Source organism: Odocoileus virginianus, chromosome 5 (genome assembly GCF_023699985.2).
Source record: "Odocoileus virginianus isolate 20LAN1187 ecotype Illinois chromosome 5, Ovbor_1.2, whole genome shotgun sequence".
NCBI lineage: Eukaryota > Metazoa > Chordata > Mammalia > Artiodactyla > Cervidae > Odocoileus > Odocoileus virginianus.
Window position 1 is genome coordinate 31,782,463 of NC_069678.1, and position 12,207 is coordinate 31,794,669.

The following is a 12,207-nucleotide window of genomic DNA, read 5'->3' on the forward strand; positions in this document are numbered from 1 at the left end:
GCTGTCCTAGGGGCAAAGGGGGAGTTTTCAGTTTGTAAATGTATTATCAGAAATAATTCTTTATAAAGTGAAACTTTTAGTTCAGTTATTTTCTTTCTCTGAATTAGAGAAAAGGTGGAAGAAAGCTTTGACTGTTTACTTGGATAGTGCAGAGGTGGTAGGCTAAAACTTGGTCTGTTGATTTACTGAAAACAGTGAAGGACTTTTTTTTTTTTTTTTAAGGGGATGAGTTCTACTAAGTCTTTTAATAAGCCAGTATGTTGATTCTTTTTGCTGACTGTACCTTCTGTTTCACACCTGTCCACTTAGGTAATGTCAGATTTTCTGGAATCACACTATTGCATTGCATTGAGTGCTATTTTCAAGGTTGTCTGCTCAGTTATTGTGAAAGGAAATCAAGGAGTAGAATGCCTTTCCTTCTTTAAGACAAGTCAACTAGTTGTGGCAAAAAAAATGCATTAACATGTTTTATTAGCAAAACACTACAGCTTATGGAGCCTCCCAGAAGAGACCAGTTATTTAAGGTTGGCAGAATTAGGCAATATTCCAAGGAAGAAAGGATTTTATGCAAGATTTGGTTTGTGGTAGACACTGAGCTAAATGTTTCACAGATGTTATTTTATTTAATCTTCATCAAGGCCCAAATAATTTGCCCAAGGTCAGTCACTAAGGTGGTGCCTGCTGGATTCACACCTAGGTCTATGTGATTTCAGAGTCCTTACTACAAACTGTCTCATAGGACAGAGTGGTTGATAGCATTTTAAATGGACGTTGAAAGAGGCATGGAGGTTTTATGAAAACAAAAACAAACAAAAAACAGTAAAAGTAATATAGAATATTTGAAAATTGAAAAAAATTCTAAACATCTTACAGTTTATTTAATGTTTCTTTACAGTCTTCACATATGCATGTTTGTAGTCTAGTTTTAAATTACAAAGCACTGAATGCTTTAAAAAATATACACAATTTAAAAAGGATTAAAAAGAAGTCCACTCCTCTTCCCATATTGAAAACACTTTCCTAGGGGGTAGCTGCTATTGAGAATGGTTAAAGGATGGTGTTTTTTCTTTTCTCTTTTCTTTTGTATGTAACTTAAGTATCCTTTTGTAGTATGTTGTTTTCATTTCTCACTATGGCGTGAGCATGTCTCCGCCTAAGTGCGTGCAGATCCATGTCTTAGGATTTTGTGAAAAGAATTTATATTGGCAAAGCATTTAAAAGAATTCCTACCTCCTAGAAAGCAGTCAGTAATTATTAGTTGTTATTCCTGTCATTATTTACTCTATTTCATTCTTTTAAATGGACACACAGTATTTTATTTTATATTTTATTAAAGCAGAGTTGATTAACAATGATGTGTTAGTTTAAGTGTACAGGAAAGTGATTCAGTTATACTTATACACATATATACGTTTATAGGTATTTATTCTTTTCCCTTATAGGTTATTACAAAATATTGAGTATAGTTCTCTGTGCTATATAGATATCCTTGTTGATTACTTAAGTTATACATAGTGGTGGGTACTCATTACTTTAGAGTTTGGGGACAGCATAGAATAAGGGGCATCCCAGGTGACTCAGTGGTAAAGAATCCACCTGCCAATGCAGGAGACACAGAAGACACAGGTTCAATCCCTGGGTTGGGAAGATCCCCTGAAGGAGGAAATGGCAACCCACTCCTGTATTCTTGCCTGGGAAATCCAGACAGAGGATGGGCCACAGTCCATGGGGTGGCAAATAGTTGGACACAACTGAGAGACCAAGCATGAGCTTGCATAGCATAGAATATATTTGTAACCACCTAAATTGTCTTAAATTTTTGTTATTACAAATAACCCTTGCATAACTGTGTGGACTTTTCTTTTTCTTTTCTAAAAATTGAAGTATAGTTGGCCTGCAATATTATATTAGTTTCAGGGATACAACAGAGTAATTCAAATTTATATAAAATATACTCCATACAAAGTTTTTTTTAAAATATTGACTATATTTCCTGTGCTGTTTGTTGTGTGGGTTTTTTTTTTTTTTTGTAGGATAAATTCCTAGAAGTGAAATTCCTTAGTCAAAGGTTAAACATATTTTAGTTCAGTAGGAAATTGTTACATTTCCTCCAAAAATATTGCAGTGATTTACACTCTTCACTGTATGACAGCACTTACTTCTCCACATCATGCTTATATTGTATATTACCAGTCTTTTGCATTTTACATGAAATGATAGGCAACTTACCTCTTTTTTTTTTTAAACAATGTTCAGATATTTTTGTATGTATTTTTACCCCCCATTTAACATATTTCTGTTTTGACATGGGTAGGAATTTGATGTGTAGCATAATGGAGATCCCAGTTAGAAGATAGAACATGGGTAGAAAAAAAGTGAAGCGCCTGTTCCAGAAGCAGGTACAAATGGTACATTGTTGCTGGAGCATGGATTGGGTTGAATACACATTAAATGCCTAATGCTTTTGTCCTTAATTGAGTAAGTCCTGAGAAGCTGTAGAAGGTTTTTGGAGAGAGGAGTGATGTAATGAGAACTGTGCCTTAGGGAAATGATCTTGTGATGTTTTGTAGGACAGATTAGAATGGAGATGCAGAAACAAGAAGGCAATGGAAAGGATTTCACTAATCTGGGTGACAGGTAATGAAAGCTTTATGCTTGAAGGTGTCATTGGAATGGAAAGCAGCAGACAGATATAATAGAATGAAAGGTAGAAGAGAGAAGCTGAGGGATAAGTAGGCACATGGAACAGTAGAGGTGGAATCTGCGGAGCTTGTTTGGAAATCAGGGTCCCAAAGAGTGTTTGGAGCCAAATATTGAGAATTTGGGGTTTCAAATCTGTAGACTGGAAATGTTGATAAGCCACCATCAAAATAGGAAACTCAGGTGCAAGAGCTAGTTTGGAGGAAAAAGTAATGAATTTCATTTCAGAAAAAAATGAGCTTATTGTCATCCAAACAGAAATCTATAGATACTTGGAAATCTGAGTCGAAGCATTATGATTTGGGAGGGGGGCAAATGAAAGATTTGGGAAATATTATTCAGAGGTGATAACTGAGGCTATGGAAGGGATAGCCCGTAGAGAAATGCAGGGGTCAAGAGAAAAAGTCTTGGGGATGGATATCTTCCCAAGTGGCTTAGTAGTAAAGGATCTGCGTGCCAATGCAGGAGCTATAGAGGACGTGGGTTCAATCCCTGGGTCAAGAAGATTCCCTGGAGAAGGAAATGGCAACCCACTCCAGTATTTTTGCCTGAAAAGTTTTATGGACAGAGGAGCCTGGTGGGCTACAGTCCATGGGATCGCAAAGAGTCGGACACGACTGAACAGTTAGTCGGACACGACTGAACAGTTAGTCACACACTGTGCGTCCAATGACATCGTCATGTAAGAGAAAAAGTTTTCTGATGATGCTGTGACTAGGAGAATCAGAATTAGATTGGGGAACTTCCAGTTCATTTTCTTCAGTGGTTTTCCTTTACCTTTTCTTTTCCTTAAACTCTAAATTCTTTTCAACCATTTTCGGTTGTCACACCTGACAGATCTCAAATTGACTGTCAATGTGCCGTTTTTTAAAAAAATCCTCTTTGTTTTTTAGAAGCTTTACCGAAAATGTCATAACTTCAATTGTTAATTTTAAAAAGTCATTTTTCTCTGTACTTCCTGCTGTGAAAATGGAGTCTGAAACATTTTTATCTGGGGAAGTGGAAATACTTGACCTGGTTTTCAGTTTCTCTAAAATTTGAGATTCAGCTATCAAAGTCAGTTTAACTCTTGATATTATGGAAGCTTTCTATGAAGGTGAAGTTAAATTACTGGCAAGAAGGGGAACACATTTTCTGAAATATTTCAAAATGCTTGAACAGATTAAATGCAGATGAAAGAAACACATGGAAATCTCAATTGTTTAACCACAACCGTGTTCATCAGAAGAACTTAGCGCATAATGGCGATATGGAAAGTGACTAGTGATTATAGATGATGGCAATTACCATTTATTGATGGTGTTTTTAAGCATTATACTAGTTGTTTTTGTATCCATTGTTTCAGGGGCTTTAGTTTTGTGAGAGAAATCTCTACGTTGCTTCTCAGACTCATATAGTAGACCCAGCATTCTGAATAAAGTAGGCTAATTTCGATTTCTCATTTGTCATAATATGCCCCCACTCACATTGTTTGTTGTGAAATTCGGATTCTCGCTGCACCTTCCAGATCCTCTCTCTCAAAGGAGGGAGCAAAGATTTGAAGTGAAAAGAATGCAAATGTTGGAGGTAGGTTTGGGTTCTAATCCTAAAAGTGCTCAGGATTTTGTGTACATTTCCTGGTCTCAGATTTTCATCTCTAAAATGATGCTTGTTGTAAGGATTATGTTAGATGTAGTCTCTACTAGTTTATCACCAAATGTATGTTTCTTTTTCTTCTTTTTCACACTATGTCCCCTTTCTTCCCCCCTCTGTAGTAAAACTAACCCTTTCCTTTCTTATTGCTATAGAAATTTCATTGCTTTCTGTGTATCTCTTGTGCTTAGTCTTATCTGATTTTGTCAATCTCCTTATCCTTCTCTGGTTCTACCTACTCACTGTAAGGTGAACACCTATGGGTATCTTTAACCCCAATCCCTCTAGCTTTTGGTCATAAGCTTAACAGTTTTGCCCTAGCTCCTAGATGAAATGCTGAAATTACACATACTGTGTCCCAAAATTAATTTGTCATTCAACTTGGAATTTCAATTTAATTTTTTAATGGAAACATTATTAAAAAATGGTGGTTCTGTTTCTAGGACAAAACATAAACAAAAGCATGTTTAACTTATAAGCAAATTGAAAAATTTTATACTTATAACAAAATAAAAGAAAATGGTGCCATTGTAATTTTAGTTAATAAAATAAAAGCAATATTGAATAAAAAGTAGTTATTAATTTTAAACAGTATGGAATGTGCTTTATGGAAATTCTGAAAGGAGCATTCAAGTGCTTTAGGGGTTGCAATGTTTTTATATTATGGTTACGATGAAATAAATATTCATATTTTATGCCAGACAAGTGAAAGTGAAAATGTTAGTCACTCAGTCATGTCTAACTCTTTGTGACCCCATGGACTGTAGCCTGCCAGGCTCCTCTGTCCATGGAATTCTCCTGGCAAGAATACTGGAGTGGGTTGCCAGACAAGGAACATTTAAATATAAACTTTTCTTTGCCCCTTTTGGCCACCTATCTCCCCTCTAGTGTGCACTATGCATTTGTATTATGGGTTAACCAGACAAATACCTCCTCAACAATAAAGATCGCTTTTTCTTCTGGCACCAGTCTTGCTACTCCTTTAAAGATAACATTCCTTTCTCAATCCAGTAAGGAGTTGATTACCCAAGGTTGATTATCTTGTACATGCAGACATCTTTGGTGAAATCAGATGGTGAAGAATTCACCTGCAATGCAGGAGACCCAGGTTTGACCCCTGAGTTGGGAAGATCCCCTGGAGAAGGAAATGGCTACCCACTCCAGTATTCTTGCCTGAAGAATTCCATGGACAGAGGAGCCTGGCAGGCTATGGTCCATGGGGTCGCAAGAAACAACTGAGTGACTAACACTTTCACTTTTGTGTATGAAGCCAGTATATTATTTCTCCTAAAGATAGCGATTGATGTAAAACAAACTGGTCAGATGACCTGGGGAAATACTGGGTTACACCTGATGAAAGTCTTTAGCTTAAATTCTTACTGATGTCCTTATTAATGTTACTAGCTATATTATTTGTATTCTACCTATTTTACATGATTATTGTTTCTTGCACTACCAAATATGTCACTGACCTAAGGTAAATTTAGTGATGATTAGGAAACCTGAAATGACTGACCAACTATGTAATATTATGAGCTCGATTATAAGTGTAACTCTAGTAGTGGGAAGAAGCAACAAAAAGGAACCATTTCCTGGACCATAACAGACTAGTAAGACAGGTTGTCTGGAGACTTTTGGCTACTATTAACTGGGCTTAGTTCAGTAATAGCACATTGAGAGCCTATCAGTGAAATCCTTGCTGGTCTGGGAATGAGCCTTCCTACTACCAGGGGCAAATTTGTCACAAAATGCTTACTAAACCTTAGTTGAAGTTAAGACTGAAAGGGAAGGGATTGGAAAGAATGTTGCCCAACTTCGAAATCAAGTGATCAGCTGCTTCAGTCGCTGACCTATGGTATATGCTGAAAGAAGTTCACAGTGAAGATCAGCATGAGGCACTCTGTGCTCTCGGAAAACTGGCAGGACAGGCCTGCAGATAGATATTTTTCAGGGAAAATTTTATGAACCCAGTTTCTTGCATCTTCCCATACTTAGAGGAGCACTAAAATCATTCACTGAGATATCTCCTCCTTGAGAAAAACAGTAAATTTTACCAAGATGTGTACATGATTGCACATACCCTCCTCTCTAAAAATCACGATGTGTACATGATTGCACATACCCTCCTCTCTAAAAATCACGTAATACTGATCTCTCCCTTTACCTCTTTAGAACAGCTTTCAGATCTCTAAAGAAAGCTAATTTACTAGCCATATTTATAGTTTTTGTTCAGGTTTACAAATGATATAATACAGAATCAGACTATTTTCCATTGGATAAGTCCATCTCTATCTCCAAAATCCTCCTTGTGGCTTGGCTTATTTGTCTGTTCTATAGTTCTGAGAACTCTCCTTTTTTTTAAAAAAAAAAAACAAAAACAAAAAACCTGAAATCCCTGTTCCTCCTAAATTAGAACTTCCAAGACTGAACTTTAATGGTCTGGTCTGTATGTGCCATGAAATAATGTTTTCAAATTGCAGATTAGAGTCATTGATAGATTATGAAATAACAATTCAGTTGGATGTGACCAGGGCTTCCCGGATGGCTCAGTGGTAAAGAACCTGCCTGCCAATAGGAAATATGGATTCAATCTGTGGGTCAGGGAGATCCCCTGGAGAAAGAAATGGCAACCCACTCCAGTATTCTTGCCTGGGAAATCTCATGGACAGAGGAGCATGGAGGGCTATAGTCCATGGGGTTGCAAAAGAGTGGACATGACTTAGTGACTAAACAACAACAAGGATGTAACAGGATAAAAAAAAAGGAAGGAATAGAAAATATATGAGTTTATCATGTGTGGTAAAAGTAAATGATGGCTCTTAGAAATGTTTGTAGGGTCATAAAATATATTTAACTTTGGGTGTGGTAAAAAAAAATTAAAAATACCCACAAGATATAGCAAAAAATATTTTCCCCCCAATTTTTATATTTTTTATAGTAAACTCTTCTGGTTAAGTTTTTACTTTTTTGTGACTTTTCATAATTGAGAAAACCTTTTTACTTCATACCTATGCTTTAATTAAATCTCTCAGTGCCTACACTTATTTCCTGTTTTATGTGGAGTAGGTGTTACTGGCGACTTCCCACAATTTTTTGTGTCTGTGTTAACTTTTGAACTCCTTTGATGCTTTCATTTAAAATAAGTGACTGGTAATAAAAGCTAGAGCTTGAATGAAATATAAATAGGCTTGATTAGTTATTTGCTAGCTTACTCATCTCACATGGTTTTCAAAGATGTGCTTTCCTCCGTATTTCTTTTTTCTCACATGTTCTTGGAGTAACACAGTTAAAAGATGTAATGACTGCTTTATTTAAAAGTATCCTTAATTAACACATAATCCTTTTTCTTACATATATTTTCAATTGAATTTTGTTTTATCTGAATTTTACTCTGTTGTAATAAATATGTTGTCTTGATTAATCTCTGTAGTTCACAGTCACAATAATAATAATTACATATTCATCTAGGTACAAGAGCTTAGTATTTCAATAATAAAGTTTATTTTCATGTGAGACATATGTAGAGTGTGGTAAGTGTTAGTCACTCAGTCATGTCCAACTCTTTGCAACCCATGAACTGTAGCCTGCTGGGCTCCTCTGTTCATAGAATTCTCCAGGCAGAAATGCTACAGTGGGTAGCCAGTCCCTTCTCCAGGGGGATCTTCCGGACCCAGGGATCAAACCCAGGGTTCCTGCACTCCAGACAGATCCTTTACTGCTGAGCCACCTAGGAAGCCCAGAGCATGTAAAGGCTGTCATTATACCTTTTTACTAAGTACCTGTCTTTCAGGCAAGAAAGAAAACTGTATAAATCTCATCAGGTTTGGTAATTTTTCAGTTAGAGAATCAGGATAATCTCTCTTTTAACCTTTTAAACTAAGAGGTCTGTCGTCCTGGGATGACAAAATCCAAGCTCTGGTATCTTTTCTTTAATTCTCTATATCATACTCATGGTAGAATGTGAATATTAAAAACCTGTAAAAATCATTCAAAATTGGTGGGAGTTTTTCCAGTGCTTGAAGGGTGATCTTGTAATATAATAGCTCATTATCCACCTTCCACAGTTTTAGCATAAATGTTTCCACATATAACTCTTTATTCCTTTTCATAACTGTGCAATCTTGTTAGCACAGATTGGTTAATGAATTAACATATTTTTTTTTAAAGTTGTTCCTTAAATCATTAATTGGAAAATTGTCAGTGCCCATTGGAATGAAAATAGACTTTACCTTGAATGGTCAGTATGTGACCAAGGACAAAGAAATGGCTGTGTTCTATTTCTCTGTCTGACCTTGTTATATTTTCCTAATGAATGGCAGTAGTGAATGGTGTCTTAGTCACTTCCCTTTCTCATCTTATACAGCGTGCTCTGATAATTCCTAGTATGCTTTTCCACTTTGCTTTCCTAAAATTGTAATGTTAGGATTGGACCTGGATTTATTCCAGTTCAATTGTTGTGTTTTGCAAATGAAGAAACTGGAACAGAGATTAAATGAACTGACTGATATTATTCAGCTACTAGATGCATGTGTGCTGTCGTGCAGTCATGTCTGACTTTGCGACCCCAGGGACTGTAGCCTGCCAGACTCCTCTGTCCATGGAATTTTCCAGGCAAGAATACTGGAGTGGGTTGCCATTTTCTCTACCAGATCTTCTCTTGGGTCTCCTGCACTGACAGGTGGATTCATCAGTTCAGTTCAGTTCATTTCAGTCGCTCAGTCGTGTCCGACTCTTTGCGACCCCATGAATCGCAGCATGCCAGGCCTCCCTGTTCACAGCAGAGACTAAAAATCTTGTTTCCACTTTCACCTGACACAAAATCAATGACAAATAAATATTAGTTAAATCGAACTAACTATTCACTATAGTGAATATATTCACAGTATTCACAAACAAACTTTTCACTATACTATTCTTTGGGTGAGGCACATTTCTGCATTTAATTTTCATAATAACTTGGCCAAGATCACATGGTTAAAATAATGACCTTGATCCTCTCCAGTAAATCTTGTATGGCCTTAAAAGCTGGTCTGCGTTAACAAAAAGATCTGGAAGCCGTGTTTGAACAGAAAATTTTTCTATTGCTCCAGCAGTTATTTTCTTAAATATTGTTTCCTATACTAATTAACTATTTTCAGAGTTACTGCAGAGGATGACTGTAGCCATGAAATTAACAGACGCTTGCTCCTTGGAAGGAAAGCTATGACCAACCTAGAGAGCATATTAAAAAGCAGAGACATTACTTTGCCAACAAAGGTCCATCTAGTCAAAGCTATGGTTTTTCCAGTAGTCATGTATGGATAAGAGAGTTGGACCATAAAGAAAGCTGAGCACCAAAGAATTGATGCTTTTTAACTGTGGTGTTGTAGAAGACTCTTGAGAGTCCCTTGCACTGCAAGGAGATCAAACCAGTCAATTCTAAAGGAAATCAATCCTGAATATTCAGGGGAAGGACTGATGCTGAAGCTGAAACTCCAATACTTTGGCTACCTGATACGAAAAACTGACTCAATAGAGAAGACCCTGATGCTGGGAAGATTGAAGACAGGAGGAGAAGGGGATGACAGAAGATGAGATGGCTGGATGGCATCACTGACTTGATGGACATGAGTCTGAACAAGCTCTGGGAGTTGGTGATGGACAGAAAAGCCTGGTGTGCTGCAGTCTATGGGTCGCAAAGAGTCGAACACATCTAAGCAACTGAACTGTACTGATTTTCAGAGTTATGCTTTTCCTCTGAGTCTACAGAGAAATCTCTGTTGTTGTTGTTTAGGTGCTAAGTTGTGTCTGACTCTTTGAAACCCCATGGACTGCAGCACATCAGACTTCTCTGTCCTTCATTATCTCCCGGAGTTTGCTCAAATTCATATCCACTGAGTCAGTGATGCTACCTAACCATCTCATATTCTGCTGTCCCTTTCTCTTTTTGGCTTCCTTTCCCAGCATCAGGGTCTTTTCCAGTGAGTCAGCTTGTCACATCAGGTGGCCAAAGTATTGGAGCTTCAGCATCAGTCCTTCCAATGAATATTCATGAATGATTTCCTTTAAGATTGACTGGTTTGATCTCCTTGCTGTCCAAGGAACTCTCAAGCATCTTCTCCAGTGCCACAATTCGGAAGCATAAATTCTTCAACACTTAGCCTTCTTTATGGTCCAGCTCTCACATCTGTGAATGCCTGTGGGAAAAACCATAGCTTTGACTATTCGGACTTCTGTGGGCAAAGTGATGTCTCTGCTTTTTAATATGCTGTCTAGGTATATGCTTGTCTTATGATATAGAATTTTTCAAAAGCTTTTGATTGGTTCATTTGTTCCTTTAGTTTATCTTCAAATGAGAATAATTCTATCTAGCTTCAGTGTTTGATAAAAGATAGGGGTATAGAACTGGTTGCTAAGCTACCTACTTGGTTGCCATTGGTGTAACAGATAGGGCCAGGGAAAGAGTGTAGCTCCAACACAATTTCTTGTGTCTAGTAGGAATTTCTGTAGTTTAGCTCTGATCCAATGTGTGGTTGTAATTTACATGATTATAAAAGGATAATTTGTTCTAGTGATTGTAAGGGTGTTTTTATTTTATGACCAAAGTTACATGTAGAAAGCTCCCATTTCTATGGAGAATGTCTCTTGAGCTCTTTTCATCTGTAGCCTGTCTACTCTGTGAACTTTGCTGCCCTATAACATGTCCCTACCCATCTACCTCTGTTATGCTTTGCTGTGCTTAGTCGCTCAGTCATGTCTGACTCATTGGGATCCCATGGACTGCAGTCTGCCAGGCTCCTCTGTCCATGGGGATTCTGCAGGCAAGAATACTGGAGTGGGTTGCCATGCCCTCCTCCAGGGATTTTCCCAATCCAGGAATCAAACCCAGGTCTCCCACATTACAGGCGGATTCTTTTACTGACTGAGCCATCCAAGGAAGCCTAAGAATACTGGAGTGGGTAGCCTATCCCTTCTCCAGAGGATCTTCTTGACCCAGGAATCGAACAGGGTCTCCTGCATTGCAGGTGAATTCTTTACCCGCTGGGCTACCAGAGAAGCCCACCTGTACCTCCAGTCTTATTAAGTACTGTGATTTGCAGGTTCTGAATGTATGCACAGTGAGTGGTTGATGTGGACTAGACAAGGGTGGGACTGGTTTTCTGTTAGTCAGGTGGTAAGAGGCAGATAAATTGGATGAGAGAAGAAAATTTCATTGGCTAACAATTCAGAAGTATCTGGACTGTTGTTTAGTTGCTAAGTTGTGTCCTGGTCTTTGCGACCCCATGGACTATAGCCTGCCAGGCTTCTCTATCCATGGAATTTCCCAGGCAAGAATACTGGAGTGTTGCCATTTCCTTCTCCAGGTGATCTTCCCAATCCAGGGATTGAACCTGAGTCTCCTGCACTGGCAGGTGGATTCTTTCCCACTGAGTCACCAGGGAAGCCCATTTGAGCTGTAGGTAATAGAAATACCGTCTCTTGCAGCTGGTTGTTATCCTCAGTTTTCAGTGCTACAAATAAAATTGTCATTATGAGTACTTTAATGGAAAGTTAGGAGAATTCATATCAAAGATTTATTCAGATTATGATATTTAAATTCAGAAGAAACATTTCTTATTTGTTTAAAATTTCCTAGTATGAAATGGAGCAAAACCTTTTGCTTTTATTGGATTATTTATTATTTCCCAATCATGCTAATGAAAGCTAACATTTATTATCTTCCATTTCAGACTTTTGGTTGTATGTATTATAGATTTTATTAAAATAGCTTTGAAAGGAGAGTTTTTGTTTTCTTATTTTCCAGGTAAGAAAGGAGGCTTAAGTGATTTGCCTAAAGTTTCACAGTTAGTAATTAGAAAAGCTGAGATTCAAATCCAGGTCAAGCTTCATACATCA

At 37.6% G+C, this 12,207-nt stretch overlaps 1 protein-coding gene across 1 annotated transcript in view; it reads left to right on the top strand.

The window, feature by feature from the left end:
• Positions 1–12,207, top strand: part of FRRS1 (ferric chelate reductase 1) — a 53,566-nt gene that overhangs the window by 611 nt on the left and 40,748 nt on the right. The window lies entirely within an intron of this gene.